Source organism: Aquarana catesbeiana, linkage group LG05 (genome assembly GCF_042186555.1).
Source record: "Aquarana catesbeiana isolate 2022-GZ linkage group LG05, ASM4218655v1, whole genome shotgun sequence".
Taxonomy (NCBI): domain Eukaryota; kingdom Metazoa; phylum Chordata; class Amphibia; order Anura; family Ranidae; genus Aquarana; species Aquarana catesbeiana.
This window is the reverse complement of record NC_133328.1, coordinates 4,014,775-4,040,196: the sequence shown is the minus strand read 5'-3', so window position 1 is coordinate 4,040,196 and position 25,422 is coordinate 4,014,775. Positions and strand designations below refer to the sequence as shown.

The window sequence follows — 25,422 nt, the reverse complement described above, 5'->3', positions numbered from 1 at the left end:
GAGAGGGCCCTCACCCAGTACTATGACATGGCGGCCAGGAGAGGGCCCTCACCCAGCACTGTGACATGGCGGCCAGGAGAGGGCCCTCACCCAGCACTGTGACATGGCGGCCAGGAGAGGGCCCTCACCCAGCACTGTGACATGGCGGCCAGGAGAGGGCCCTCACTCAGCACTGTTAAGTGCAGTTTTCAACTTAACTGCTTCTAGTTTATATTGCTTTGCCAAATTTAGCTATCAAAGAAATAAGACACAGAATATAGATTTCTGTATATCAGATCCGAGCCTTAAAGGTCCCGTACTCTCAACTGAACCTGTCGGCTCTTTATTGGGGCTTTTTATAAGGCTGGTTACACAAGCATCAGTTTGAGCAAATTTCCATATAAGGTAACAAGCAGTATAATTTCAACATACATGACGCTGGACTTACACATCTGGAAAGACTTAAGCTACGTCTTACAACTGACACGCACACATTATGTAGAAAAATGAAAAACAACTTAAGTAGAACTCCAACCTATTATTTCCAACCTTATCAATTTCCCCCTTTGACATCATCCCCTCCCCGATTCTGGGTCCTTGCAAACAAGTGAACAGCCGATACTTCAAAGAGTACTATCCCTGACCGCGGGTTGTCAGAGGAGGATAAGTCTTCTTTATTTACCCTCATCCCTCAAATCCATACCAGCATCTTATAAGCAAAGAGAATAGAAAAGGGGTGATGTCAAGTTACCCTTTTTGTCATTGGAGTTCCTAATACCTTTCTCTTTCCATTCTATCTGTTCATACCTTAATCTTCCTATATAAGCAACAGTTTATCACGGTAAGCAGTACAAAAACTAAAATTAGAATAAGTATCAGATTAAGCATCCAATTAAAAATTGCCGTAGCAGTGGGTGATCATCCAGCAAATACATCATACCAATGATGTGTTGTTTCATCTCTTATTTGTGAGGATAAATGTATTAATTTCCCTTTATCTATAACCGCAGATATTAGATTATTTTGAAGGGTATGTTCTTGTGTCTCTATGTGTTTTCTAAGTATTTCGGACTCATTTAAGATTTGCTGTAAGAGCTCTAATGATATTATAAAAGGAGTAGTATCAGTAAGATTATCTACCGTCCATTCTAGATTAAATATTCTATGTGCATCTGGTTCAAAAAGGAAAGTGTCATTTTGCCATTTAAGCATTTTAACATTCTTTACGCATCCTGAAAAAGGGGCCGTTTTATTTAAACTTTCCATAGTTTCCTGATCATTTGTGACTAAACAAATATGTTGTGTTCCTATCTCCATAAATCTGTTTCCTACACCTGCTGGTAATCTCTGAAACTTACATATGTTAGATTGATGTTTCAATAAGCAAAGTTCATAGACTGGAGAATTTCTTCCACAGACTATTCCCTTATTAGTTTTAGCACATAGACTTAGATCATGAGTCATGTTTTGTGTATCTACATAGTGTCCATAAATGTCAGGATACCAAAATTCAGGTAGATCCCTTCCTATCAGGAGTGGCATCACTATTAACTTACACATTACCTGGACCTCCTCCACTTTGTATACATCAAACCTTCCAGCACACCATCTTTCCTCACATTCAACTTCTTTTCCTGGTACTTCAAACCATGTACTTTCTAAATTTAAACCCTTAAAATAGTTCATCCAAGTGCGATTTGAATGTGATAAGATAGTGTAGAAAAAGCACATTGAGTAATGTTTATAAACTCCTGATTTTCTTTCCACAACTCCAGACTAGCTAGTGCTGTGTGATTAACCATAATATTGAGATATTTAGTTAATTGTACCTAGCTAATTTGTGTTTCGAATGTTGTAGGTAACCATTTGCTTGTGATTATTAAACTATCAGCTATGTGACTTCCTGCACGGTTCCACTTATTTTGTATCATTTCCATCTGTATCCCATTCATTATTCCCATTCCAGTTCCTGCAGCTCCCAGAACTGTATCATACCATTCTCGGCGATACCATTATTCTGGTAGCTGGGGAAAAGTTAAATTAAATTTGATTTTTGTTTTCTGTTGTGATACCGAAACATTTATGCAAGCTCTAGGAATAGGAGTTAATACAAAGGATTCGAAGATGGTGGGTAGAGCGTCCTCTATCTTTATATTGAAACCATAATGTTGCCATTGTATATATCCTCCTGTTGTGCTTTCCCGTTTCCTTACTAGTACAAAATACCATTCGTAGTAAGGATATTGTGTTATACTCTTATCCTGATTTACCCATCTAAGATCAGTACTATTTTCATGAACTGTTACATTGATACCCGGAGTCCATGTATAAACAAACATTTGAAAACATTCAAGCACTATTATCATAGAAGAATCTTCATTCTGTTTCTCTCGGTTCAAGACTCTTTTTGCAGTGTGATGCGTGGATCCAGGCTGCTTTTCCTTCCAATTTCACTGAAGTGGCTGTAGTCAAAAGCACTTGATAAGGACCTTCAAATCTAGGTTCCAATGTCTTTCTGGTGTGTTTCTTAACATATACATAATCTCCTGGTAGCAGTGTATGTGTACCTGCTATTGAGTTAGGGTCTGGAAGAGAAGAATACACACTTTTGTGGATCTTAGTTAGACGTTGTTGTAATTGTATCACATATGCAGTCAAACTATCACATTGCAATTGCATACTCTGTAGAAAGTATAGACCTAATCTAGGTGCATTCCCAAAAAGTATTTCATATTGGTTTGTTTAACTCTTGCATAGCTTTTTGTATTTTCAACTTTATTGTCCCATTTACTTTTTCCACTGATCCTGAACTCTGTGGATGATAAGGGGTGTGGAAACTTTGTTGAACCCCTAACATGGTCATCACATTCTGCATGATTTCTACTGTAAAGTGTATCCCCCTATCTGATTCTATTGTTTCAGGAAGACCAAACCTAGGTATTAACTCAGTAATCAGTTTCTTGGCTGTGACTTTTGCTGTAGCTTATTTTACTGGATAACTTTCGGGCCAACCCGAGAATAAATCGATACACACGAGGACAAATTCAAAGGGGCCGCTCTTAGGCATTTGTATGTAGTCAATTTGCAGTCTCTGGAAGGGGTATTGGGCCCGAACCTGGTGTTTCCGTGGGGTTTTTACTCTCTGTCCTGGGTTATTCAGGAGACAGATTTGGCAGGCTGCACAGTAGTTTCTTGCAGTACTACTGAATCCAGGGGCGAGCCATCCTTGGTTCACAATCCTATATATGGAATTGGAACTGACGTGTGTGGGTAGGTGAACTGCCGCTGCCATTGCTGGGTACAGAGAGGCAGGCAGGCATACTTTGCCCCCTTCCCTCCATACATTGTCAAGGTCTGGTGCTGCTCCCATCCTGACCCACTTATCTTTCTCGCTCTCCCCTGCTTGCTCCTGTAATTTACTCAGCTGCTGCCATGTTGGTTCTGGGATACTCACCTCTACCGCTGCTAAGGTTTCAGGGCTTCCTTCCCCTAGAGCTGCCTGTTTTGCAGTCAAATCTGCAAATGCATTTCCTTTTGCCTCAATTGTTTTTGCGCTCGTGTGTGCCACTATCTTCATGATTGCCACTCGTTTAACCTTTTAAAGATTGTTCAGAACTCTCTTAATCCCTTCTCCATGTTTTACAGGTGTACCTGCTGCTGTCAGATAACCTCTAGCCCTCCATATATGGCCATAATCGTGCGCTACACCATAAGCGTAGGCAGAGTCAGTGTAAATATTCCCTTCTCGTTCTTTTAAGTATTCTAGGGCTTGTTCTAAAGCTTTTAATTCTGCTTCTTGTGCTGACATGTGGGCTGGTAAGGGCTGTGCGTCAATCACCTGTGTATCAGTCACTACGGCATACCCTGTGTGATATTTACCCTTGTCATCAGCAAACCTACTACCATCTATGTACAAAGTGTGCTCAGCATTTAAAATTGGTGTATCTGTAACATGTACCTTTAAGAAAAATGTACTCTGTCTTAATTATCACCAGATGTTCCTTCTAACTAGAATGACTCTATTGTAGGGATGTTTAACCCTTTCAACTCTGAAAATACACTATATATAAATGTAAAAAATGATGTGTAAAAAATATCTCATCTTGATATAATAAACATGTCCTGTCACATAAAAATGATATATAAAAACTGCAACATATCTGATGGATAAATTATTTCATCAGTAGTCAAAAAAACTAAAAAGTCCATTGTTTTTAGAATGTCCTCTCTTATCAGAAGTTCTCGAGAATTTTTTTTTTTCTTCCTCTTCTTCTTCCTTATTAGCACTATTATTCCCCCTTGCCAAATCTGGTGACTGAAGAGGCAAAAAGGTAGCCAAATTTAAAGTTGTACAGCGCTGAAAAGTAACATTTGGAGGTAAAAGTAAAGTACACTGTAACCTTAATTGCCTAGCCATTGAAATGTGTTTGGGCTGTACCTGAGACAAGATTGCATGTATCTCATGTGTGGTATGCACTACAACTGGATTGTCTAGAACAATTTCTGATGACTTATCTAGGATTATCGACACCGCTGCTACCGCCCGTACACAGGACGGTGAACCTCTGGACACTGGATCTAATGCTGCTGAAAATTAAGCAACGGATCTTTGTTTTACATGTGCCTGTGTCAAAACACCTGTGGCGTGTCCAGTGATTTCAGCAATGTACAAATAAAATATCTTGGTGTAATCTGGAATACCAATAACCGGGGCAGAAATCAATAACCTTTTCAAAGTGACAAACGACTCATAAGCTACTTCTGTAAGCATATACGGTACAATTTTCAAACAATCGTATAATGGCTGCATCAAAGCGCTAGCATGTGGTATCCATTGTCTACAATATGACACAATACCTAAAAACATATGCAATTGTTTGAAATTCCGTGGGGGTAACATTCCCTTTATCACTTGAACCCTCTCCTCAGTGAGATGTCTCGTACCCTGTGATATACAATGTCCCAAAAAGATAACTTTTTCTGACACACTTGCAACTTTTTCTTATTAACCTTGCAACCTTTTTCTGCCAAAAATCGCAACAAATTAAGGGTGGTATGCAGGCTTTCAGTCTTTCACTTATCTGTGGAATTAATCCTTCCATAAACTGTCTATTGAAGGCTCAGATCGTGACTGGCAGAGCCAAATCCAATCCCTCATCTGCCATCATACTTTCCATAGATAAGTAAAATTCTGATACAGTCTGTCCTGGCATTTGTTTCATGAGTGATATTGACCCTCTCTCCTGTCTCTAAATTGCCATCCCCCCTCAGCTCGTCTGCAGGTCAGTCATAAACTAGTTAAACAGGGTCAGAGTCATTTTATGTCTGCATAAATCCTCCCCATCCTGCCAGGTTGCTTCATGTGTATTCATTAACTGTGTCACAAAAAAAAAATCTACAGAAAGCAGCTGGCTTTGCTATACAAAACCCATCCTCTACCCTCAATTTCAGGATATATCTTGTGTAGTTTACGTACTATGTCAGTATATGGGGGTGGGATGGCTGAACTAAGATTATTTAAAATTTCAACATTTTTTTTTTTTTTTTTTTTTTATTCTTCTGTCTTTCATATCCCAACCATCACAATCTGAATTATATTTCCACCCCTCTTCTTTTGCTCTATTTGAGACCTTAATTAAGCATTGAACCTGACGCATCCATTGCTTCTCTAACACCTCTCCTTGTCTGTCCCTTTTTATTTCACTCCATACATCCAGGTCTAAGCCCGCTGCTCCTTTCACCTTAAATTTACGAAGGACATCCTTTAAGTCCTATGCTTCATCTTTCCCATAGATGTTCTCAATTATCTGTGGCACCGTATAATGCACCACAATTCCCTGACGGGGTTTCGTGTTCTGCTGGCCCATTCTGACAGTCCGTGCCTAGGTAGCGTGTGGGACACTTAGTGTACAATACTAAATACTAAAAAAGCTACACTAGTTCCTCGTTGCCTTCCTCCTAGGGTGCCAGAATACTAAAAACCTCTCCGGATGAGATTTCTGAAATCGAATTACTTTATATGCTAGCCAACTCACAAATATTATGACCAGAATGGCAGCTACACATATACAAGCATTCCTTTAAGTGACCAGGTATCCGACTAGATCTCCGGGCTTATGGAGACCTCATTCCCCCTGTATCTGGGATCCCTCTCATACACTCTTATCCCTGCTTTATGGAGCAGACAGGGCTTATACTTTCAACCCGTCTATGGTTTATGAATTAAATTGAATATCAAACTTAAGCGGCAGACCCCCAAAGTCCTCTTGCGAGGTTAAGGACGCATTCTACTGCTCATTGGGATGATATTCTTTCAATTCATACCAACCTAGGCAAGGCTCATTCACTTTCTCAACAAGACAGACAGAAAACAAAACAACAATTAATTCCAGCAATATAAACCACAATATGCAGTAATTCTAGACTCACCACTACAGAGGCTGGTGTTTTAAAACCAGGAGAACCGTAACTGACAGAATGGATAGGCACAAATCAGGGGAGCACAGAATATAAGAAAAATAAAGCTTTTTCTTACCTGCGCAGGTTTTTTGATCTGTGGTTCCCGGAATGCCTGACCTTTTGTTCCGTCAGTCCAATTCATCCACCTCTTGAAGTGTCATCGGTGTGTCCCTGTTCGGGCGCCAGAAATGTTAAGTGCAGTTTTCAACTTAACTGCTTCTAGTTTATATTGCTTTGCCAAATTTAGCTATCAAAGAAATAAGACACAGAATATAGATTTCTGTATATCAGATCCGAGCCTTAAAGGTCCCGTACTCTCAACTGAACCTGTCGGCTCTTTATTGGGGCTTTTTATAAGGCTGGTTACACAAGCATCAGTTTGAGCAAATTTCCATATAAGGTAACAAGCAGTATAATTTCAACATACATGACGCTGGACTTACACATCTGGAAAGACTTAAGCTACGTCTTACAACTGACACGCACACATTATGTAGAAAAATGAAAAACAACTTAAGTAGAACTCCAACCTATTATTTCCAACCTTATCAGCACTGTGACATGGCAGCCAGGAGAGGGCCCTCATCCAGCACTGTGACATGGCAGCCAGGAGAGGGCCCTCACCCAACGCTGTGACATGGCGGCCAGGAGAGGGCCCTCACCCAGCGCTGTGGCATGGCAGCCAGGCCAGGAGAGGGCCCTCACCCAGCACTGTGACATGGTGTTCAGGAGAGGGCCCTCACCCAGCGCTGTGACATGGTGTTCAGGAGAGGGCCCTCACCCAGCGCTGTGACATGGTTGTCAGAAGAGGGCCCTCACCCAGCGCTGTGACATGGCGGCCAGGAGAGGGCCCTCACTCAGCACTGTGACATGGCGGCCAGGAGAGGGCCCTCACTCAGCACTGTGACATGGCGGCCAGGAGAGGGCCCTCACCCAGCACTGTGACATGGCGGCCAGGAGAGGGCCCTCACCCAGCACTGTGACATGGCGGCCAGGAGAGGGCCCTCATCCAGCGCTTTGACATGGCGGCCAGGAGAGGGCCCTCACCCACCACTGTGACATGACGGCCAGGAGAGGGCCCTCACCCAGCTCTGTGGAGAGGGCCCCCATCCAGCGCTGTGACATGCGGCCAGGCCAGGAGAGGGCCTTAACCCAGCGCTGTGGCATGGCAGCCAGGCCAGGAGAGGGCCCTCACCCAGCACTGTGACATGGTGTTCAGGAGAGGGCCCTCACCCAGCGCTGTGACATGGTGTTCAGGAGAGGGCCCTCACCCAGCGCTGTGACATGGTTGTCAGAAGAGGGCCCTCACCCAGCGCTGTGACATGGCGGCCAGGAGAGGGCCCTCACTCAGCACTGTGACATGGCGGCCAGGAGAGGGCCCTCACCCAGCACTGTGACATGGCGGCCAGGAGAGGGTCCTCACCCACCAATGTGACATGGCGGCCAGGAGAGGGCCCTCACCCAGCGCTTTGACATGGCGGCCAGGAGAGGGCCCTCACCCACCACTGTGACATGGCGGCCAGGAGAGGGCCCTCACCCAATGCTGTGACATGGCGGCCAGGAGAGGGCCCTCACCCAGCACTGTGACATGGCGGCCAGGAGAGGGCCCTCACCCACCACTGTGACATGGCGGCCAGGAGAGGGCCCTCACCCAGCACTGTGACATGGCGGCCAGGAGAGGGCCCTCACCCAGCACTGTGACATGGTGGCCAGGAGAGGGCCCTCACCCAGCACTGTGACATGGCGGCCAGGAGAGGGCACTCAGACCTTTGTAGACACCAAGTTTTCTATCTTTGCTCACAGCAATGAAAATAAGTAATAAATAAGTTTGCAAGTGCATGCAAAGCACAGGTTCACTTTAAAGACTCATTCTAAAACAGCGGATAATGTAACTGGATATTTATTGTAACATTTTCCCAAGAAAATGTTTAATGATGGAGAAAAAATAATGCCAATGTTTCTCAGCAGAACTTCGGAAATTTGACTTTTAAAGTAAGAGTGCCGCATTCGTAACGTCTGAGAGTTGTTAAGAAAATTGGTTTCCCCTGAGAGGAGGAAATAAAGACCTGAAGAAAATAAAGACAAGAGTCCTTCAGAAACAGCAGGGGGCAGAGCCAGCATGAGCCGCACTCCACTATTTCTGCGGTAATTATTGCAATCTCCTGAAATGGCTTCAAGGGGCAGACTCCCGCTAATCAATACAGCTGAGCCATTGAAGGATCAGAGCGGCTCAGCGGGATGGACCCTAATCTCTGACAAAAGAGCTTCCTTGCTGAATTCCATGCTAAGCCCTTGTTATTCCGTGGAAGATGTTTGTGTTCAGCATGTAGCGGCATCTTGCACATGCCAAGACTTGATAAAACAAGGGAAAGCGAGAATGCTGGATTCAACTTATCAGTGGACAAATCAAACTAAGATGGCGGCTCTCAACAACGGCGGGGTATCCATTAAAGAGGACCCAAAGTTAAAGATCCCCGTGTATAAAGTCAAAAGACAGCACCAGACAAAGGATCTAGAAGACCAAAGTCTTTAAATATTGGTATTAACAGGAAAACACGAACCATGGGGAATCTGATTTAAGGGGTGGCAATGTTGTAAGGGGGGACTCTGATGGGGAACCTGATTTAAGAGGTGACCCTAATGTAAGAGGGGGCTCTGATGGGGAACCTGATTTAAGGGGTGGCCCTGATGTAAGGAGGGACTCTGATGGGGAACCTGATTTAAGGGGTGATCCTGATGTAAGTGGGGGTCTCTGATGGGGAACCTGATTTAAGGGGTGATCCTGATGTAAGTGGGGGTCTCTGATGGGGAACCTGATTTAAGGGGTGATCCTGATGTAAGGAGGGTCTCTGATGGGGAACCTGATTTAAGGGTTGATCCTGATGTAAGTGGGGGTCTCTGATGGGGAACCTGATTTAAGGGTTGATCCTAATGTAAGAGGGGACTCTGATGGGGAACCTAATTTAAGGGGTGGCCCTGATGTAAGAGGGGACTCTGATGGGGAACCTAATTTAAGGGGTGGCCCTGATGTAAGGGGGACTCTGATGGGGAACCTGATTTAAGGGGTGATCCTGATGTAAGTGGGGGTCTCTGATGGGGAACCTGATTTAAGGGGTGATCCTGATGTAAGTGGGGGTCTCTGATGGGGAACCTGATTTAAGGGGTGATCCTGATGTAAGGAGGGTCTCTGATGGGGAACCTGATTTAAGGGTTGATCCTGATGTAAGTGGGGGTCTCTGATGGGGAACCTGATTTAAGGGTTGATCCTAATGTAAGAGGGGACTCTGATGGGGAACCTAATTTAAGGGGTGGCCCTGATGTAAGAGGGGACTCTGATGGGGAACCTAATTTAAGGGGTGGCCCTGATGTAAGGGGGACTCTGATGGGGAACCTAATTTAAGGGGTGACCCTGATGTAAGGGGGGACTCTGATGGTGAACCTGATTTAAGGTGTGACCCTGATGTAAGAGGGGACTCTGATGGGGAACCTGATTTAAGGGGTGAACCTGATGTAAGGGGGGACTCTGATGGGGAACCTGGGGTGACCTTGATGTAAGGGGGGACTCTGATGGGGAACCTGATTTAAGGGGTGATCCTGATGTAAGAGGGGACTTTGATGGGGAACCTGATTTAAGGGGTGACCCTGATGTAAGAGGGGCTCTGATGGGGAACCTGATTTAAGGGATGACCTTGATGTAAGGGGGGACTCTGATGGGGAATCTGATTTAAGGGATGACTCTGATTGACTCTGGGGAACCTGATTTAAGTGGTGACCCTGATGTAAGAGGGGACTCTGATGGGGAACCTGATTTAAGGGGTGACCCTGATGTAAGTGGGGGTCTCTGATGGGGAACCTGATTTAACGGGTGATCCTGATGGACTCTGATGGGGGACCTGATTTAAGTGGTGACCCTGATGTAAGGGGGACTCTGATGGGGAACCTGATTTAACGGGTGACCCTAATGTAATGGGGTCTCTGAAAGAAATTTTGATATAAAGGGGACTCTGATTGGGATTTCAAGCCCATGATTATTTGCAAAGGAGACAATGTGGCCCTTGTACTGAAAAGTGTGGAGACCTCTGCACTAATGCAACTGAGAGATATGAAGTGTCTTCTTTTGCAAGGGACTTTTTGTAGAGGAAATGTCATGGTGACAGGGACACGGTGTCATGGTGACAGGGACAACTTGTGTGGAATACCTTCCCTGAAGACTGGAGGGGATTATAACAGCAAAAGGGGAGGAGCAACTCCATATAATCGGCCAAGGTTTTGGAATGGGATGCTCATCAAGTTCACAAAGGTGCGATTTTCGGGCGCCCAGAATCGGAGGTCATATAATGTATTGCGTGTCATGTGTAAAATGCGCAGAGGAAAGACTATGGAGGAACAAAGAAACAAAGTTCTCAAAACTGTCCAAACTCAGAAATCTCCAATTTGCCCAAACCGGGTCTGTTGTAATTTCACGCTCATTTGAAGCTGAACATGATTATACTGAGGGCATCGAGTTCAAAGTCTAGTGTAATAGAAAAATGTAAAACTACGTGAAGGAGGGGAATGAGGTTCAGGAGGGCAGAACTTCCAATATGAAGCCAAGATCAAGAAGACGGAGACATGACCTCCAACTAGCGGAGGAAAGATCACAGCCAAAGTATTATTTTTATGGAAAGAGCACCTAATGTTTGAAACAGTCAACAGCGGGCAAATTTAAATATACGTGGGACCAACAAAGATCTACACAAAAGACAAAAAAAAAAGTAAAATTAAAAAAAAAGGAGCCAACTTGATTGATCACTTGTATGTATCTGTCAGGAACCAAGAAACAGATGGAGACAGAAAATGCAGTAAAAATCACACCTTTTAATAAAATGGTAAAAATGGTACAACTGGTAAACACAGTCAAAACATAGCCAGGGTTCGAGCCAAATCGGGTAGTCAGAACAAGCTAGGAAATCAGGAAGCCAGAGATCAGCATAGTCAGAGGCAGCAGACAGGATGAGAAACCAGAAGGGACCTCAGCCAGGCAAGTCTTCAACAGGAATACAGAAGAGAGTCTCTAGATATGATGTCCAAGGCGAAGGCAATTGATGAAATGAACCAGGCAGTTTAAATAGCCAGAAGGGGCTGGCTGTGGGCTTGACTGACGAGCAGGAAATGACCAACAGGTGAGCCACTGTGGAACGATGAGTACTGGCAATAACCGACTGCTGAGCAACCTGAGCACAGAGAAGGAAGGGCTGAGAGCCCAACCCTGACAGTTTCTGAACTATGTATTTTGAACTATGGTGTTGGAGAAGACTCTTGAAAGTCCCTTGGACGGCAAGAAGATCAAACCAGTCAATCTTGAAGGGAATCAACCCTGAATATTCACTGGAAGGCCAGATCCTGAAGCTGAAACTCGAATACTTTGACTCATTGGAAAAGACCCTGATGCTGGGAAACATGGAAGAAAAAAGGAGAAGAGGACGACAGATATCAAGATGGATAGACAGCATCATTGAAACAACGAATGGACAGAAAAGCCTGGAGTGCTATGGTCCATGAGGTCACGAAGAGTCGGACAAGACTCAACGACTGAACAACAACAACAATGTATCAGATGCCATGATTGTATGGATAGGCACCAACATACCTAAAGTCACTAATAATCCAGAACACTTACCTGCTGGTGCCACTGTGGTTTTCTGGGTGGAGGGTTGTAGTTCCTGTGTCCACCAGCAGGTGTCTCCCAGCAGCCAGCAGATCCCAGTAATCAGTCTCCAGCTGGTGCTGGCTGCTGGAAGGGTATTTAATTCCTCCTCTACTAGTGCCACTCGCTTCAGTGTTTTGCCTGCCAGCCAGATGCATGCTTGCTGTTAAATCCTAAACCTGATTCCCGCCTTGCACCTACTGTATGTCCTGTTCCTGATCTTGCTCTTGCCCTGGATCCCGCACCCTGCTGACTTGTACCTGTTCCCCTTCTTCATGAACCAAGTCTTGGCCCCCCCCCCCCCTTCCTTGCATCTCTGGTATTACCCTGTGATCTGTGGTCCTGATTTTGTATATATTGTGTTATAGTTAGCTTGTTAGGTATTTTGTCACTCGGTTCACTTGTATCTTCATGTTGCTGTGTATTCTGTTTGCTGGTGTTTGGATAGAATTTGGTTTCGCTGCAAATAAATCTTACTTTAACCAATTCAGCTCTGGAAAGTTTCCCCCCCCCCTTCACGACCAGGGCATTTTTTTTTCTATTCAGCACTGCACTACTTTAACCGCTTGCCAACCTGCCGCCGCAGTTGTACTATGGCAACATGGCTCGGCTGAGCAAATCGCTGTTACGTCGATTCTTCTGGTGGCCACTAGGGGCGCGTCGCCAGAGGTGCGCGTGTGCCCGCTGCTCGCCCCTGGAGCCTATGCGAGTGCCCGGCAGTTTCGATGACCGCCGGGCTCCCGCAATCGCTCGTAACATGGCAAGAACCGGGATCTCTGTGTGTAAACACAGAGATCCCAGTTCTCTGAGGGGAGAAGAGACATATCGTCTGTACATACAAAGTATGAACAGCGATCTGTCATCTACCCTAGTCAATCCCAGCCCCCCTTCAGTTAGAACACACACTAGGGAACACAGTTAACCCCTTTATCGCCCCCTAGTGTTAACCCTTTCCCTGCCAGTGACATTTTGACAGTAATCAATGCATTTTTATAGCACTGATCGCTGTATAAATGCCAATGGTCCCAAAAATGTGTCAAAATTGTCCGATGTGTCCGTCATAATGTCGCAGCCCCGATAAAAATCGCAGATCGCCGCCATTACTAGTAAAAAAAAAATAATAATAAAAATGCTATAAATCTATCCCCTATTTTGTAGACGCTATAACTTTTGCGCAAACTAATAAATATACGCTTATTGCAATTTTTATTACCAAAAATATGTAGAAGAATACATATCGGGCTAAACTGAGAAAAAATTTGCTTTAAAAAAAAAAAAAAAAGGGGATATTTTATATAGCAAAAAGTACAAAATATTGTGTTTTTTTCAAAATTGTCGCTCTTTTTTTGTTTAAAGCGCAAAAAATAAAAACCGCAGAGGCGATCAAATACCAGCAAAAGAAATCTCTATTTGTGGTACAAAAAGGACGTCAGTTTTGTTTGGGTACAACGTCGAACGACTGCGCAATTGTCAGTTAAAGCGACGCAGTGCCGAATCACAAAAAATGGCCTGGTCATTCAGCAGCCAAATCTTCCGGGGCTGAACTGGTAATTGCGCTGTCATGCAACTCTATACCCTAATGGAATTTCTATATATATTTTTTTTCACACAAACAGATCTTTCTTTTGATGGTATTTCAGCACCACTGTGGTTTTTTTTAATTTTTGTTGCAAAGTAAACAAAATACACCGAAAATGTTGAAAAAAAACAAACAACATTTTTTACTTTCTGCTATAAAACATATCAAACGAAAAAAAAAATCTAATTTCTTCATGAATTTTGGTCAACGTTTATTCTGCTACATGTCTTTCATTCTCCTCCATTCAACACAACTTGGCTTACCGGTAGAAACTGCCCAATCAGGGAAAGCAATACGATGAATTATGTCCCTCTCGATGCATTTTGTGGGTCTCCACCCCACTTCCTCAGGTTGTGGGAAAGTATAGATAACAGTCAGAGTACACAACAACCAACATTAGAAATGTAATCACCAATAGATCACTTGGTCTTTGTCTGCCGCCACTCACTATGTTTCGGTGTGAATAGAAAATGCAATCCTGAGGATTTCGAATTTGGATCCATGGATTGTGAGGGTTGTTTTACTAAAGCGGGGCCAAACTAGTTCAAAAAGAGCAATCAAAGCTGCATCATCTTTAATATTGACCTTCATTTCTTGGTTACACTTTGCAAATGAGACTTTGCTACAATGTAAAGTAGTGAGTGTACAGCTTGTGTAACAGTGTAAATTTGCTGTCCCCTCAAAATAACTCAACACACAGCCATTAATGTCTAAACCGCTGGCAACAAAAGTCAGTACACCCCTAAGTGAAAATCTCCAAATTGGGCCCAAAGTTTCAATATTTTGTGTGGCCACCATTATTTTCCAGCACTGCCTTAACCCTCTTGGGCATGGAGGTCACCAGAGCTTCACAGGTTACCACTGGAGTCCTCTTCCCCTCCTCCATGATGACATCACGGAGCTGGTGGATGTTAGAGACCTTGCGCTCCTCCACCTTCCGTTTGAGGATGTCCCACAGATGATCAATAGGGTTTAGGTCTGGAGACATGCTTGGCCAGTCCATCACCTTTACCCTCAGCTTCTTTAGCAAGGCAGTGGTGGTCTTGGAGGTGTGTTTGGGGTGGTTATCATGTTGGAATACTGCCCTGTGGTCCAGTCTCTGAAGGGAGGAGATCATGCTCTGCTTCAGTATGTCACAGTACATTGTTGGCATTCATGGTTCCCTCAATGATCTGTAGCTCCCCAGTGCCGGCAGCACTCATGCAGCCCCAGACCATGACACTCCCACCACCATACTTGACTGTAGACAAGACACACTTGTCTTTGTCCTCCTCACCTGGTTGCCCCCACACACGCTTGTCACCATCTGAACCAAATACGTTTATCTTGGTCTCATCAGACCACAGGACATGGTTCCAGTAATCCATGTCCTTAGTCTGCTTGTCTTCAGCAAACTGTTTGTGGGCTTTCTTGTGCATCATCTTTAGAAGAGGCTTCCTTCTGGGACGACAGCCATGCAGACCAATTTGATGCAGTGTGTGGCGTATGGTCTGAGCACTGACAGGCTGACCCCCCACCCCTACAACCTCTGCAGCAATGCTGGCAGCACTCATATTTCCCAAAGACAACCTCTGGATATGACGCTGAGCACGTGACCTCAACCTCTTTGGTGGACCATGGCGAGGCCTGTTCTGAGTGGAACCTGTCCTGTTATAATGCTTTATGGTCTTGGCCACCGTGCTGCAGCCCAGTTTCAGGGTCTTGGCAATCTTCTTATAGCCTAGGCCATCTTTATGTAGAGCAACAAATTTTTTTTCAGATCCTCAGAGAGTTCTTTGCCATGAGGTGCCATGTTGAACTTCCAGTGACCAGTATGAGAGAGTGAGAGCGATAACACCAAATTTAACACACCTGCTCCCCATTCACACCTGAGACCTTGTAACACTAACGAGTCACATGACACTGGGGTGGGGAAAATGGATAATTGGGCCCAATTTGGACATTTTTTTTTTTTTTAATACAAACGTTTTAGTAATAAGCATCATTTACATTGAATATGACAACTTAGAACATGTAACAGAGTGTAATGCCAGTGATTACAGAGTTCACACATCAAGGTTAGGAAATCGGCTTTCAAACTACAGCTATTGTTGTCTGTTTTCTTTTGTAGTGTTACATCAATAGGATTCTGTGGGGAGACTGCCACGAAGAGAGAGACCTAAGGCAATCTGAGGACAATGTAGGCTCCACCACAGTAACGTGACACTTCAGCGTCAAAATTTTTTGAAAAAATACTAACAAATCATAAAACTAAAAGGAAAAGAAGAACTCAAAGACTGAGATATAAAACATAATAGTTTACGGGAAATCAAGTTGGGAATTGCTGTTGGTAATACTTCCTTGTGTGCAGGTGCCCTAGTAGTATGGTCAAAGAGGTATAAAAGTGTTCACGGGACCCAGGACCTCCATTTCAGATCATAAATGTGCATGGTATCCATGATAGTGTGGAAGACCTTCTCCAAGAGTTGGATAGCTGCCATTTGTTTAAGGACCTGATCCCAGGGGACCCGTGATCTCTGCTACCTTAGAGGTTACTTTCTGCCATAGGTCCCTCAGAGCAACGCAGCTCCAGAAGATGTGTAGGTGGGTCCCCTTCTCAGGGCAGCCTCTGAAGCAGTTCTTGGAGACAGTGGGGAAGAATTTGTGTAATTTAGTAGGGGTATAGTACCACCTGGTGTGTAACTTCGCCACTGTTTCCTTCACCGCCACAGATTTTGTACATTTATGCATATTGGAGATCCTATCAGACCATTCTTCCGGGGAAGCAACCACCCCAGTCTCCTGCTCCCAGCTAAGTATGGCAGATGATTTGTCTGGGAGGCCTAGGCTGCCTAGGAAGGTATATAGGAGGGAGATTGTCCCCTTGTCTCTGGACGCAGGGCCACATAGTTTCTCAAATGTTGTGCCGGGGTCAGAGGCAGCCCTGGGGTAGTGTGAGGTAAAAAAATGTCTAATTTGTAAATATTTGTAGAATTCAGTACTGGATAAGGAGTGGGAGGCTTGTAGGGCTAGGAAAGAGCAAATTACCCCATCCTTCTGAAGAGAATCTAGGGTGATGAGGTCTCTCATGGTCCATAGAGTGAAAGCGTTCGGGTTGGGAAATGCTGTGAGAAATGTGGGGTCCCCAATATATGATGCCAGCCTGGGGTTGGGCGGGAGTAATGAGGATTTTTCCTTATAAAGGGCCCATGGATGTAGGGATTGGCCTACCACCGAATTTAATGTGGAGATATCCTTAGGGCGAATTGCCTTGGCCCATATTAATCCTGGGAGGAAATATGGGGCTATTGAGATCTGCTCAAAGCGGAGCCAGGGGATTCCGTATGGGGAGGTGTGCCATTCTGACAGTTGTAATAGTCTGGCCGAGAGATAGTATAGCCAGAGGTTTGGTAAACCCAGGCCGCCCATGGCCCTTGGTCTATATATCATTTGTTTGCCTAAGCGGGGTTTTTTTTGTTTTGCCAGACAAACTTGTTTATGTCTCGTTGTAATGAGTCAAGAGTCTGGCGTGACACATAGTTGGGGAGGGCTCTAAAAAAAAAAAAAAAAAAGTTTGGGGAGGATAGACATTTTCACTGCCTGGATCCTGCCTAAGAAAGTGATGTGGTATGGGCTCCAAGTATGTAGCAATTGTCTGATGTAAGTAAATGCTGGCGGGTAGTTGGCATGGTTTGTGAAGCGTCGGTGCTAGCTTAATCCCTAAATATGGTAACGTCTGTCCACCCATGGAAAAAACAAAGTTGGATTGAATAGCTGCGGAAATTTGTTGGGGTAAATTTATCGAAAGGGCAGAGAATTTCGACAGGTTAACTCCCAGACCAGACAGATCCCGGAAGGTGCGTAAGGTGAAAATAAGATTGGGAATGGAGACTATAGGGTCTGATAAGAACATTAGGACACTTTGTATACCCCTTAATGTTGGGGTCTAGGTTGATCGCACGGGCCAGAGGGTTCGATGGCAAGGGCGAATAAAAGTGGTGACAAGGGGCACCCTTGTCTTGTTCCCCTGCCCGATGTAAAATAGTCAGAGTTACAGCCCGGGAGTTTAATTCCGATTTGGAGATTTTCACTTAGGGGTGTACTGACTTTTGTTGCCAGCGGTTTAGACATTAATGGCTGTGTTTTGAGTTATTTTGAGGGGACAGCAAATTTACACTGTTATACAAGCTGTACACTCACTACTTTACATTGTAGACAAGTGTCATTTCTTCAGTGTTGTCACATGAAAAGATAGAAGAAAAGATTTACAAAAATGTGAGGGGTGTACTTACTTTTGTGAGATACTGTATATAGCACAGTATGCACACTCCACTGTCATAATACAACCAAATATATTGAAATGGTAAGAAAAGAAGGTGAGAAGCAGTGTAGTTAGCTGTGTCTCTTTTCATCTAAGCACCTAGCATGGTCTCCACATAAATACTCCCATAAATACTCAAGCATATATTTCAGCATTATAAACACACACGCCGCTTGACGCTCTCGTCCCCCCACGTTACTTTGACAGCCAGGCAGCTACTTCACCATCTCACCCTATCCAACTCATTCTGGCAGTTGGCCCCGCCTCCCTCTGCCCCCTTTGGCTCGCAGCAGCCCGGGAGGAAAGCGTCCCCAGAAACGACATGGGGATGGTCGCGATTGGTGATAGCGGACGCTCACCTCACCCCACGTTGGGCTAGCGGCACCGTGATTGGAGGCAACGCAGCATTGCCTTCGCATGGGCTTGGGCGGGGCTTCTGGTTAGCTGGAGCGAGTGAAGGCGGCCCGAGTCGGTGGTGTGTCCCGTGTGTGCACGGAGCGAGCGGCGCGGGGGAGGCCTGGTTAATATGGTCATTACCCCCCATTTTTTGGGGGGGGGGGGCAAAGTGCATCTTATGGAGTGAAAAATACGGTAATAATAAACACATATTTAAAAGAGAAGTATGAACTTTTTTTTTTAGGATTCATACTTACCTACCTGGATGCAGCATCGGTCCCCCACCGGCTTTAACACTGAGAACCGAGCGATCACACACCGCCGATCACTCAGTTCTCAGAGCTGCTGCTGCTGGCTGTCAGTCTCCGTTTTCTGCTCTGCCCCCCCTCCCCCTCGCTCACTGGAGCGCTGGGTTGTGGCGGGGGATGGAAGGGGCCGGCTCAGGATCTCAGAGGCCCGCTGAGAGGCTGAGCCATGTGCCGGTCCAGGCATGTGGGTGGATCCTGACTCCATTGTTGCGTCAGATTTTATTTTCCACCATAGCCAAACAGGAAGTGAGAGGAAATTCCTGCAAATTAAGGGAAATCCTTGGGGACCCCTCAGGTCACAAGAACTAGTGTCCCCATTGGAAGATTTCCCCTCTATTACTTCTCTGGGGACAACCCAAAATTTGGGATTTTCTTTTAATTTCACTTTCAATGATAATGATAAACAGGACAAATAGAGAGGGGGAATCTCCCTAATGGGGGCAATAAAAACTGACAAGCATTCTAATTCCTCTGCACTCTATCCAAAGTTTAAAAAAAAGTTTTGTCTTTATTTATACTTTAAGGCAGGGGTGTCAAAATCAATTTCCTCGGGGGCCACATCAGCAGTATGGTTGCCCTCAAAGGGCCGGTTGTATCTGGAGTTTGCTACGTACAGAGAGCAAAGATTAGGAGTATGCTACATACAGAGTGCAGAGTTCCGGAGGATGCTATGTACAGAGTGCAGAGTTCAGGAGGATGCTATGTACAGAGTGCAGAGTTCAGGAGGATGCTATGTACAGAGTGCAGAGTTCAGGAGGATGCTATGTACAGAGTGCAGAGTTCAGGAGGATGCTATGTACAGAGTGCAGAGTTCAGGAGGATGCTATGTACAGAGTGTAGAGTTCAGGAGAAAGCTATGTACAGAGTGCAGAGTTCAGGAGGATGCTATGTACAGAGTGCAGAGTTCCGGAGGATGCTATGTACAGAGTGCAGAGTTCAGGAGGATGCTATGTACAGAGTGCAGAGTTCAGGAGGATGCTATGTACAGAGTGCAGAGTTCAGGAGGATGCTATGCACAGTGTGCAGAGTTCAGGAGGATGCTATGTACAGAGTGCAGAGTTCAGGAGGATGCTATGTACAGAGTGCAGAGTTCAGGAGGATGCTATGTACAGAGTGCAGAGTTCAGGAGGATGCTATGCACAGTATGCAGAGTTCAGGAGGATGCTATGTACAGAGTGCAGAGTTCAGGAGGATGCTATGTACAGAGTGCAGAGTTCAGGAGGATGCTATGTACAGAGTGCAGAGTTCAGGAGGATGCTATGTACAGAGTGCAGAGTTCAGGAGCATGCTACGTACAGAGTGCAGAGTTCAGGAGGATGCTATGCACAGTATGCAGAGTTCAGGAGGATGCTACATACAGGGAGCAGAGTTCAGGAGGATGCTACCTACAGAGTTCAGAATTTACAGGATCCCTCATTATACTGCCAGTAGACACCCCATATTTTGGTGGCCGGTTGTCCGGGGGAAGCTGAACCACCGCTCCCCCCTGGAAAAAACTGGTTTGGGGGCCCTCACCGAAGACATAAGCCTCATCCAGAGGCTAATGTCCTTGTGATCCCAGCGCCCTGCGCTGCTGGAACTGTTCATCATACCTTAGCCACGCAGATCCACCGTTGACTCTGTAGGCCTCACCCACAGAGTCCATGCAGCAGAAAAGCGCCGAACAGTGTTCAGGTTTTTTTTTCCCCTATTACGCTCGCCATAATGGCGAATGCTCCACGTCCGCAGTACAAACTAAATCCGTCTTACCCCCACTCTCCTGCCTTCTCCCCTGCCACTGCTCCCGCCGACCCAGATGCCGGGGGCGACCCTGACAGCCCTACAGCACTATCTGGCACCGTAGTAACCGAGATGGGGGAGGGGGCAAACCCACCAGACCACGTCCCCGTGCCGCTTCCCCTTTGGACTGCTCACCGGCCAACTGCTGCTGCTCCGTGTCATGCATCCCAGGCAAGGAGGGCCTGGATGCTGCAGATGCTTGCCGCTGCTGGCCACGCCTCCCGGCAATGGCTCCACCCACCGACTTGGCCTTCCTCTTTCCTTTCCGATCTGGGCCTTGTGCCTCTGCTGCACTGTCTCTGCTGGTGCTGCTCTGCTCCTCAACCCTCCTGGAAGGGGAACCCGCTGGTAAGCCATAGCCACCGGCCTGGACTGGTAAAGGCCCAGGGGCCGTAACTGAACTCCTCCGAAGCCGAGACTCCCCCTTACTGGAACATCAGAGTCCCAATGATGCCACCGAGCAGGCGGGGTAGAGGCACTTGCATGTGCCATAACCCCGCCCATCGAGCTCCGCCGATGCTGAGGATTCCGTCCAGACCCCACCACGGTGGAGGCCGTCTGGCGCTTCACCGTTGGGCCTGACGGGTCCCAATCGGGGCTCCTGCCGTGGCGCGAAGCTCGGGGGTAGGCTCCCGGGGAGAAACGCTCCGGAGGCCCAGACCTCTGAGCACGTGGGAGATCCTGCCCAGCCCCCCCTCCCCCCCATTGCCAATACAGATGCAGTGGGGCCACCTGGCTGTGCAGCCACTCAGGGCACCTGTTGGCGGTGGCCACCCAGAGCTAGGCCAAAAGCAGATCCACATTGGCCATGGCAGGAGGACTACAGGTGACACTGCTCCTGTCTAACGTTCCCTCTGCAATGCTGCCTGGGGCACCCCCTAACCCATTAGATAAACTATACCCCGCCTCTCGTTACCTTTTCCTCCAATCCATTACTCCCCCACTTCTGCACTATTTTCCTTAACCCCTTCATGTCTTTCTTATCACTCCTGTCATGCTGGCCCTCTGCTAGCTCCTCTTCTCTCCACTCGCTCCGGGCCTCGCTGTCCCCTGTAAAGCCAGAAGGCTTCAGGTGTTTACAAGTGACAGCGGGAGAGGAGGGCGAGAGCGCGCTATTTATGGTAATTCAGCTATTTCAGAAAAATACCACATTGTGGCCACTCCACGGAGCGAATGATCATAGGAAATAAACATATTAGATAAGATACGGGAATTATTTGTGACAGCTGTGTGGATGCTTGAGACGTTTTATTTTTTTATATTTTTTAATTTGTGTTTAATTGCTATTATTATAATTATTATTATTCGATTTATTTGCGTTATTTATTTATTTATTTATTTAAATGTTTTTATTTTATTTTTTTAGACTCCCAAGTTTTATATTACCAAAAGCTACAAATATTAATAGATTGATTTGAAATGTGAAATAAAATTTTTTATTTTCTTATATTATCTAATTATATTATATTTATATTGAAATTACATTTAAAATGATATTGATAAATTAGCATTTCTGAGATTTTAGTGATTGGGTTGAACTCTTCTTTAAGGGGAGATTATTTTGGAGTTTTTTTAAAAAAAATTTGTATTTAATTGTTATTATTATTTGATTTATTTGTATTATTTATTTATTTAAATGTTTTGTGTTTTTTTTGTTTTTGTTTTTTAATACTCCCAAGTTTTATATTACCAAAAGCTACAAATATTAATAGATTGATTTAAAATGTGAAATAATATTTATATTTTTTTTATATTATCTAATTGATAATTGATATTTCAGAGTTTTTTTTTTTTTCTTTCTCCTAAAACATCTTCTACCTTTTTATAGAATTATCCTGGAGAACAAATATTTCTCCGTCCCGATTGATTTAACTTTTTACAACCTTCATAAATATCGGAGGAAATTACAATTGCACTGAAGGAAAAGGCAGAAAAGAAATCCTGGGGGATAATAAATGTGGACGTTGAAAAGTCATTTATAAATACAAAGGAGAAGAAGAATGTGCGCCGGATGACGGACGGACGGTGAAGAAGGCAAAGCCTCTCCCGGCAAAAGTCTTCCTGGCAGGAATATTTCCACCAAGTCTTACCGATCGTTAATTCGCCGTAATGCCTGAACCGTTATTGCCTCCCAGAACCCTCCGGAGAACGCGCGGCGGCAATCAGCTCTATACAGCGCCGCAGTACTAATGTTATTCTCTGTACAAAGCGTCTCGGCATTCATCATGCGTATTGGAGAGCGCCTGGCACGGCGGCGGGAGTTAAACGCCGGTTAAGGTCATATCAATTAGGAAGAATCATTTACCTCTAGTAGCGAATCATTAAAATGCAATAAGGTCTCTCCACTCCTAATGTGAAATATTTCATTAGCACAATGACAGATGTATCGCTGATTGTTCTCCAATCCCTCGGAGGCGCGGCTGATTGCGCCATAAAAAACGTTCGCGTTGTCACAATCGGGATCTGTTACACGTCTCACAATTTTTTATCGCTTATTCGCTACGTTTCTCCTTCTTTCCCCTCATCGAGGGAATGAAAAAAAAAAAAAATAACATGAAATAAAAGGTGTTTGTGAACACGGATCTCTTTTCTTCCTGGTAGTGAAGTACATTTGGTTTACATTCAGTCAGATTGGGGGACGAGGCATGAGAGCAAACTCAGAGCGAACAAGGAGCATAGAAATACATTACACTAGCGTTTTACTTTTCACTTTGTGTAGTTGTTATGGAAGCGATTAGAAGAGAGTGTTAAGAAGTGGGTTATAGTGTTGGGGTTACAGGGGGGGTCAGTGTTGGTGTTACAGGGAGGGTTAGTGTTGAGGTTACAGGGAGGGTTAGTGTTGGGGTTACAGGGAGGGTTAGTGTTGAGTTCACAGGGAGGGTTAGTCTTGGGGTTACAGGGAGGGTTAGTGTTGAGGTTACAGGGAGGGTTAGTGTTGAGGTTACAGGGAGGGTTAGTGTTGAGGTTACAGGGAAGATTAGTGTTGGGGTTACAGGGAGGGTCAGTGTTGGGTTACAGGGAGGGTCAGTTTTGGTGTTACAGGGAGGATTAGTGTTGGGGTTACAGGAAGGGTTAGTGTTGATGTTACAGGGGGGTTAGTGTTGGGGTTACAGGGAGGGTTAGTGTTGGGGTTACAGGGAGGGTTAGTGTTGGGGTTACAGGGAGGGTTAGTGTTGAGGTTACAGGGAGGGTTAGAGTTGGGGTTACAGGGAGGGTCAGTGTTGGTGTTACAGGGAGGATTAGTGTTGGGGTTACAGGAAGGGTTAGTGTTGATGTTACAGGGGGGTTAGTGTTGGGGTTACAGGGAGGGTTAGTGTTGAGGTTACAGGGAGGGTTAGTGTTGAGGTTACAGGGAGGGTTAGAGTTGGGGTTACAGGGAGGGTTAGTGTTGGGGTTACAGGGAGGGTTAATATTAGGGTTACGGTGAGGGTTAATGTTGGGGTTACAGGGAGGGTTAGTGTTGGGGTTACAGGGAGGGTTAGTGTTAGGATTACAGGGAGGGTTAGTGTTGGGATTACAGGGAGAGTTAGTGTTGGGATTACAGGGAGCGTTAGTGTTGGGGTTACAGGGAGGGTCAGTGTTGGGATTACAGGGAAGATTAGTGTTGGGGTTACAGGGAGGGTTAGTGTTGGGGTTACAGGGAGGGTTAGTGTTGGGGTTACAGGGAGGGTTAGTGTTGAGGTTACAGGGAGGGTCAATGTTGAGGTTACAGGGAGGGTCAGTGTTGGGGTTACAGGGAAGATTAGTGTTGGGGTTACAGGGAGGGTTCGTGTTGGGGTTACAGGGAGGGTTAGTGTTGGGGTTACAGGGAGGGTCAGTGTTGGGGTTACAGGGAGGGTTAGTGTTGAGGTTACAGGGAGGGTTAGTGTTGAGGTTACAGGGAGGGTTAGTGTTGGGGTTACAGGGAGGGTTAGTGTTGGGGTTACAGGGAGGATTAGTGTTAGGATTACAGGGAGGGTTAGTGTTGGGGTTACAGGGAGGGTTAGTGTTGGGGTTACAGGGAGGATTAGTGTTGGGATTACAGGGAGGGTTAGTGTTGGGATTACAGGGAGGGTTAGTGTTGGGGTTACAGGGAGGGTCAGTGTCGGGGTTACAGGGAGGGTTAGTGTTGGTGTTACAGGGAGGGTTAGTGTTGAGGTTACAGGGAGGGTTAGTGTTGAGGTTACAGGGAGGGTTAGTGTTGAGGTTACAGGGAGGGTTAGTGTTGAGGTTACAGGGAGGGTTAGTGTTGGGGTTACAGGGAAGATTAGTGTTGGGGTTACAGGGAGGGTCAGTGTTGAGGTTACAGGGAGGGTCAGTGTTGGGTTACAGGGAGGGTCAGTTTTGGTGTTACAGGGAGGATTAGTGTTGGGGTTACAGGGAGGGTCAGTGTTGAGGTTACAGGGAGGGTCAGTGTTGGGTTACAGGGAGGGTCAGTTTTGGTGTTACAGGGAGGGTTAGTGTTGATGTTACAGGGGGGTTAGTGTTGGGGTTACAGGGAGGGTTAGTGTTGGGGTTACAGGAAGGGTTAGTGTTGAGTTCACAGGGAGGGTTAGTCTTGGGGTTACAGGGAGGGTTAGTGTTGAGGTTACAGGGAGGGTTAGTGTTGAGGTTACAGGGAGGGTTAGTGTTGAGGTTACAGGGAGGGTCAGTGTTGGGTTACAGGGAGGGTCAGTTTTGGTGTTACAGGGAGGATTAGTGTTGGGGTTACAGGAAGGGTTAGTGTTGATGTTACAGGGGGGTTAGTGTTGGGGTTACAGGGAGGGTTAGTGTTGGGGTTACAGGGAGGGTTAGTGTTGAGGTTACAGGGAGGGTCAGTGTTGGGTTACAGGGAGGGTCAGTTTTGGTGTTACAGGGAGGATTAGTGTTGGGGTTACAGGAAGGGTTAGTGTTGATGTTACAGGGGGTTAGTGTTGGGGTTACAGGGAGGGTTAGTGTTGGGGTTACAGGGAGGGTT

General features: G+C 45.5%; 1 long non-coding RNA gene across 1 annotated transcript in view; it reads right to left on the bottom strand.

Moving 5' to 3' along the window:
* Positions 1-261: 261 nt before the first annotated feature.
* Positions 262-25,422, bottom strand: part of LOC141144035 (uncharacterized) — a 98,835-nt gene continuing 73,674 nt past the window's right edge. The window contains exon 3 of the long non-coding RNA XR_012244334.1: positions 262-2,564. This is a non-coding gene — a long non-coding RNA (uncharacterized lncRNA). The remainder of the gene's footprint in view (positions 2,565-25,422) is intronic.